This window comes from Pinus tabuliformis, chromosome J, assembly GCF_031772625.1.
Source record: "Pinus tabuliformis cultivar Carrire ecotype Pingquan chromosome J, CPIR1, whole genome shotgun sequence".
Classification (NCBI taxonomy): Eukaryota; Viridiplantae; Streptophyta; class Pinopsida; order Pinales; family Pinaceae; genus Pinus; species Pinus tabuliformis.
The window spans coordinates 927,249,979-927,258,064 of NC_142295.1; positions in this window are offsets into that span (position 1 = coordinate 927,249,979).

Below are 8,086 nucleotides of genomic sequence, written 5' to 3' on the forward strand. Positions count from 1 at the left end.
ACAGTTTCTACTACATTTATGGAAACAATTCAAAAGCTACATGGAAACCCAAAGAGTATTGTAAGTGACAGAGATCCCATTTTTACTGGAAATTTTTGGACAAAATTATTTTCTTGTCTGAGTACTCAGTTAGCTCATAGATCATCTTATCATCCTCAATCTGATGGGCAAACTGAGATAGTAAACAAATGTTTGGAAGGATATCTTCATTGCTTTGCCTCTGATAAATAGACACGATGGGTCAAATGGTTGCCTCTGGCTGAATGGTAGTATAACACTTCCTTCCATACAGCAACAAAAATGACCCCATTTATAGCACTTTATGGATATCAGCCACCATCCATCACATCATATTTAAGAGAAAATTCTAATGTTTAAGCAGTGGAACATCACATGGAGCATCAACAACAAGTCCTACAACTCTTAAAGGATAACCTCGTGTTGGCACAGAATATAATGAAACAACAAGCAGATCAACATCGCAGCGAAAGAAGTTTTGATGTAGGAGATTGGGTATTCCTACAGCTACAACCATATAAACAAATGTCCCTCAAGCAATCTAAGAAGGATAATAAATTATCACCAAAGTATTATGGTTCGTACAAGGTGTTGCAAAAGATTGGTACTATGGCATACAAATTAGAGCTTCCTGCAGCTTCTCGAGTGCACCCAGTCTTCCATGTTTCATGTTTAAAGAAGGTTATAGGTGACAAGCTCCCAATTCAAACAATATTGCCAGAGCTTGATGAGGAAGGAAAAATTATATTGGAACAAGAAGCAGTCCTAGAAACAATAACTTGACAGCTATGAAATTGATCAATTTCAGAGTATTTCATCAAGTGGAAGAACTTATCCGCTGAAGATTCCACATGGGAGGATGAGAATTTTATACAAAAGCATCCAAAACTACTCAAGCATTAAGGACAACACTTTTTTGAAGGAGAGGGGCATCTTAGGTCCCTATAACACTAGTGATTACCCCATTACTATTGTAGTTGTATCCCTTATTAATATTTTTGTGCCCATATTGTCCCCATATTGTTATTACTGTGCCCCATAAATTCCCTCTATTGTTATTTTTGTGCCTTTATATTATTATTGTTAGGTCGGTTGGGTTATATTGTGACTCCTTAGACTCCTATATATAGAAATGAGGTTTTGTTATTTGAATCATCAAAGAATCATTCATTCATGTTATGTAAAGGAGGTTGCCCCTCGAAGAGGCTGAATTCTAAGGCGTTGATCTATCTTTTCTATCTTTTTGTGAGTTGGATTCATAACACAAGAAGCCTGCCACCTGCAATGGTGTGCATGTACATTTCCACCTGAAAGTTTTTAGATGAAAAAATCGACCTATTATTGCAGGCTTAGCTTATCCTACTACTGGAATGTTGGAACAACTTATTTTATCCAAAGTTACGTTGCAGGAATGTTGGGACAACTGATTTTATCAAAAATTGCATTGCAAGAATGTTGGGACAACTCATTTTATCAAAAATTGCATTGCAAGAATGTTGGGACAACTGATTTTATCCAAAGTTTGTTTTATGTGACGAAGAGGCCACATTATTGTCAACCAAGAAACCTGCCACCTACAACGGTGTGCATGTACATTTCCACCTGCACTATTGTTGACCTAGAACTTCCACCTACACTATTGTCGACCAAGGAGCTTGCCACCTGCAACACGTGTGCATGTACATTTCCACCTGAAAGTTTTTAGATGAAAAAAGATTGACCTCTTATTGCAGGCCTAACTTATTGATGAGCCCCAATTTTGGTACAATTTGGGCTCATTTTCGCCTATTCTACTTGCTCAAACCATTCATTTTTTATTGCTTATGCATGCATTTCTTAGTTTATTCATGTTGTTTGTAGGAAGAAGGGTAGGCACTCTATCTACGTGACTAATGCATTATGATTCCAGGTTTTGGCATTAAAAGGGAGCAAAAGACAACGAAAAAGGAGATAAGGAGACAATGAGGTGGCACTGCTGGTTTTTAGGAGAGGATGTACACGGTCTTAGGGACATTCCTCGTGATTCCCACCAAGAACTCCGAGCTCCAATCCATCTCCCCTCCGAGCTTAGAAGCAGCCAGTTGTTCTACAGGAACAGCAGTTATAAACTGCTCTACAGGAACAACAGTTATGACCGTCCTACAGGATCAGCAGTTAAACTCTAGTTGGACAGCCGAGCTCCTAAAATCAAGGACACTTGTTGGATCATCGTTTTCGTATAAGTATAGAGGCCTTAGCCTTGGATAGGTTGTTGAAACTCTCGTATTGCTATTGTAATTTTGGAGCACAGCTCAGTTTTCGTTCCTTTTTTTAAGCCAATTTGGCATGATATCAGATTATGAATAAAGAAGGCAGATTCTGATCTAGTTCTGAGTTTTCTTAAGGAGACTATAGCTCTCAGGTTAGGGCCCAACCTGAGAGCCATAGATCCCCTCTGCTGTAGTGTTGTTTCCATTTCATTTCAGCACTTTGAGCTTTTCATTTGCACATGCAATTCGAATTATAGGTTGTTAAGTTGGTCTTTTTCATGAGTTCGATAGGAATTGCTTATGGTGAATTTGTTTCCACTTGCTTAGTGTAGCAGAGGATAGATATAATCGATTGGAGCTCCAACAAAAAGGTTGTTGAGGCTCACTGCCATCTCATCTGGGATTGGAGTGAAGTCCATGACTAACCACCAAAAATACACATTTCTTTATTCCATGATTGCTGCAAACACAGTCACGTTATGTTAGATGCTTCCACATGATTCACACATGCACCACACTCCTTTACCACAGCTTCATGCACATTCTCCTTCGCATTTTGGATTGTTGTTCATTGAATTTACAAGCACAGGTAGTTTAGGTTGATGCATTTTCGGTTTGGTGACAGTCATAAGCATTTGTTTCACTTACACTTCTTCCTCTCGTTCCATCACTTCGTCCTCCATATTGATCACGCATGCAAACACATCTTTGATCCCTGCTTCACTCTGTCATCTCCCAAAGTCTTTCACTCCTCACGTACTTCCATTCTCTAGCCCTTTCGTTGACCTAGCCCTCTATCTTCCAACCTACTCCCTACACTCACTTCCCATCCTATTCTTCCACTTCTACAGCCATCACCAACCTCATTCCTACCTTACACATCTCCCCCTACCATTTCATCACTCCTCCATCACGCCAAACACTCACGGTAGGTCATCCTGTAGCCATTTGTAGACATCCTGTAGAAACCAGAGTATCCTGTAGGATCCCCTGCAGCGATCCTGTAGGAGGCCACTCTCTCGGTTGCTGAGAATCTGAATGCGAGGAACCTCTGTGGATGGATGCTAAGGATCCCTAGGGACCTCTCCTAGCCTCCCCAACCTGTCCCACGCTTTCTTTCCTTCTCCATCCCATCTGCACAACCAAACCCTAGTTAGCACAAAATCACAATCATTCCATTCACTTAAAGGAAAAATACAAAAACATGTCTTTTATGATGCAAGCAGCTTAGATCCATGCATTTTCACTTATTAGAGGTAACAGCAGCATTGGTAGAGGTTTCATTCATATTCTTTGCATTGTAGAGGTTAGACTAGTTAAATTAGGGTTTCCTAGGTTTACATGCTTTGATTTGCTTTCAGTTCATTTTTGTCAAGTAGAGTAGTTTTCCTTTGAGAATAGCTTTCGTGCATCAATTAGCAAGCTTCTTCTGAGAGCCTATAGAAGTTGACTTGAGCCCTAGCGGACTTGTGCCAGCTGACCAAGTGACAGCTGCGACAAGAGCTAGTACTTGTGCATATAACACCGTCGCTTCCAAGTTTGTACGAACTACCGGGTTGATAAAATGAGAGACAGGAAGCCCGAGGAGTTGTAGCATTATTGCCACAATACTGGAGCTCACCATCTTTTTGGCGCCGTTGCCGGGGAAGCGTCAGAGTATTAGTAATTGTTGCTTTTCTTCTACTTTCATACTCTTACTTATGCTCAGTAGTTTATTTCATTTCCATTCTGCAAAAGTAGCTTAGCATTTCCTGCTTTCCTAGATTAGCATTTCCTGCTTTCCTAGATTAGCATTTCTTGCTTTCCTAGATTAATATTTCTTGCTTTCCTAGATTAGCTTTCCAATTCTGCAATTTCATTTGAGCAATATAGTTAGTTGTAGATCACTTTGTTTCAAGTTTTGCAGGTACCAAAGAAAAAGCAAAAGCACTCAAAAAAGAAAAGTCCTTTCCATTTCATGCCTCGTAGGAACCGAGATAGATCAGGCAAATTCCTACCAAACACCCCCACCACATCACTGAGTCACCCTTCTCTCTTCTTTGGTGACAGTGACCCGGAGGAACCTATAGGTGAACATCCTGAGATATACCAAGACCCTATAGAAGAAGAAGAGTTAGAAACCACTCCATCTGAAGCCATGGCTGATAATAGGAGAGAAGATGAGAGAATAGAAGGAGCTTTCCCCATCCGAGAGACCAATGGAGATATGAAAATGAAAAACATTAGCCCCTCCGCCTTGCCTCACTTCCATGGACTGACCACTGAGGATCCTGATACCTTCTTGTTTGAGTTTGCTGTCCTTTGTAGAACCTATGACTATACTGAAGATGAGCAAAAGCTGAAGCTTTTCCCTTCCACTCTTAAGGATGCAGCACTATGCTGGTTCATGGGATTACCTGGGAATAGCATCGCTACTTGGGCTCAGATGTAGCAAGCCTTCAATACCAAGTATAGGGATTATTATAGGTCCAAGGAAACCAAGGGAGAGATCTTTCGAATGACCATGGGGAATGATGAGTCTTTAGAGGATTATGAGGAGAGGTTCCAACTTAGCTATAAACGGGCCAGGTGCACACTTGACCCTGAATCCCTCAAGTTGGTTCTACTCCAAGGAGTCCCTGAAGATCTCTTAGACACCCTTCACATGTTAGCTGGGGGGGACATTTACCAACTGCCTTATGAGGACATCAAGACTGTGTTTCGAAATCATTCCAGGGCAGCTAGAAAACGAGGTAGAGGAAATCTCCTCTCCACTGGTGTCCCTTTCTCCAAACATGAGCTTACAAACCAATTAGAAGATCTTAAGAGTGAGGTGAGACAGACCATTGCCATGCAGCTGGACACATTCAGGATCCAGTAGAAGAAAGAAGAAGCTGAGAGAGCCTTGGCTGTCTTCTGTCCTAGGTGCACCAGAAGACACCCTAAGAATGAATGTCCATTGCATTCGGTTGAAGTGTGTTTCGTTTGTGAGGAGGACCACCCAACAAATCAGTGTCCAACCTTACCTGGGTTTAAATCCATGTACCAAGGAACCGAAGCCCCCACTGAACCTCTCTACTTCATCAACCAAAGGAGGCCTCAAGGATCTAGACCTTATCAGCAGGGGATGCAAGGGGCATCTCAAGCTTATTACAACCCCAACCACTCGACTCCCATGCCTTCCTGGGGTCCCCCTGCTCATCCTTCTTGGTCCATGCCTCCTCCATGGTCTTATCCACCTCAGTACCCTACTCAACCTACTTCTCATCCATATCATTCACATACCCAGTCGCAGCCTCAATGGAGTGCTCCTCAGTCGGGGTGGAGGCCCCAATACAACACTCCTCCTGCCATTTTGCCTCCACCACCAGTTCAACCTCAGCCTTTACCTCCTGCTCCTCCAAGGAAACCTCAGATGCCTGCTCAACCGAACCCGAACCCCAACAATAGACAGGCTCAGCAGGTATATACTGGGGAGACCTCATGCCCTACCTATGCTGTGGAGATCCAGGAGATCAATCTTAGATCTAGAAAGACTCTTCTAGATCGCCAACCTCCTCCCCCAGAGGATGAGGAAAACCATCAGGAGAGTGAACCAAAGCCTATTCCACCCTTTCCTGAGAGACTAACAGCCACCACACAACCTAACCCAGAAGAAGATGAGATTTTGGGTGAGCTCAAGCAGTTGTGTGTAAAAATCCCTCTTCTCCAAGCCATCAAGGATGTGCCAATATATAACAAGCTGGTTAAGGAGAAGTGTTTCAAACACCCAGGAAGACGGAAGAAAGATGCCTCAACTATCAATGTCATAGGACAACTGTCTGACCTTATGCTAGGACAAGTCATCTGCCCAAAGTACCTAGATCCTGGAAGTCCTGTAGTAGATGTTCACATCAATGGCACCATTATCCCCCACACCTTGATTGATCTGGGGGCGGCCATCAATGTGATGACCAGGGATACCATGCTTAAACTCAATCTTCAGGGTTCCTTGAGGAAGACCTCGACAGTACTGCAATTAGCAGATCGCTCCACCGTGACTCCCGAAGGGATTGTGGAGGATGTCTTGGTCTCTATTGATTCTTGGGAATACCCTGCAGACTTCCTGGTTTTGCAACCAAAGGCCAAGCTTACTGGATATCCTCTCATCTTGGGAAGGCCTTGGTTAGCTACTGCAGATGCTTACATAAGTTGTCAGGCAGGAAACATGACCATCAAAAATGGTCCCATGTCCAAGCAGCTAGTCCTATACCCTCCTGCCCAACCTTCTTTAGAGCATGATTTACCACTCTGGTTGGAGGAAGGAGAGGAAGACGAGGTGTACTCTGCACCTCTGTGCACCCTAGATACCACTAGAAGAGACCCTCCTACCGAGGGTGATTTGATTGAGACCCTGATCCAGAATCCACCTTCCAGTGCACTATCTTTAGAGAAGTTGGTGGAGGATGCCCAAGCTAGCACCATAGTGGACCTTTGTACAACCAGCCCTGTCACTCCCAGAGTCAAAAGTGTGGAGTTCGGCCCTGAGAGAGCATTAAAGATCAGCTCCTCCGTATCTCCTTCCCACGAGAAGGAGTTGTGTAGCCTATTGGCCAGCCACTTAGATGCTTTTGCTTGGAGCTATAAGGAGATGAAAGGAGTCCATCCCTCGGTCTGTACCCATCATATATACATCAAAGAGGATTGTAAACCAGTTAGGCAACCCCAGAGGAGAATGAATCCAGCCCTTAAGGACATTGTCAAGGAAGAGTTGCAAAAACTGTTGGATGCCGGATTCATCTACCCCATCTCAGATAGTGAATGGGTGTCCCCTCTAGTGTTGGTTCCCAAGAAGAATGGGAAGTGGAGGATCTGTGTAGATTACCGTGAGCTGAACAAAGCTACCAAGAAACACCATTTCCCTCTACCTTTCATAGATCAAGTGCTGGATGGACTGGCAGGAAAGAAGTTCTTCTCTTTCCTGGATGGGTTTAGCGGTTACAATCAAATCCAAATCAGCCCGGAAGACCAAGATAAGACCACCTTCACTTGTCCTTGGGGTACATTTGCCTACCGAGTCCTTCCCTTTGGGCTATGCAATGCTCCTGCTACTTTTCAGAGAGCTGTCTTGAGCATCTTCTCAGAGTTGGTCCATGATGCAGTGGAAATATACATGAATGACTTTACTCCTTATGGGGCCAACTTCCAGGAAGCATTGTCCAACCTGGGGAAAGTCCTAACCAAATGCACCGAGATGAACTTGTCCCTTAGCCCTGAGAAATGTGAATTCCTAATGACTGAAGGGACCGTGCTAGGCCATACCATTTCTTCCCAAAGATTGCAAGTGGATCCTAACAAAATTGCTCTCATCAAGAGGGTTCCACCTCCTCAAAAAGTAAGGGATGTCCGGAGTTTCTTGGGATTAGCAGGATACTACCGGAGATTCATTAAAGATTTCAGCAAGTTAGCCTCACCATTGTTTGGTCTGTTGGCAAAAGATGTGGAGTTTAAGTGGACTGACGATTGTCAGAGGAGTTTGAATGAGTTAAAGGACAAGTTGGTGTCAGCACCAATCTTGAGAGGTCCAAACTGGGCCCTACCTTTCGACATCCACACTGATGCATTGAACAAAGCCATAGGTGCAGCCTTAGGACAAGTTGTCCAAAGCAGAGCTGAATTACACTGTAACCGAGAAGGAATTCTTAGCTGTGGTCCATGCACTGAACAAGTTCCGACATTATATTACTGGTTACCAGACTTTTGTACATACTGACCATGCTGCTATTAGATATTTGATGAATAAACCAGATGTGAATGCTCGTATTATTAGATGGTTTCTTTTATTGCAGTAGTTTGATCTA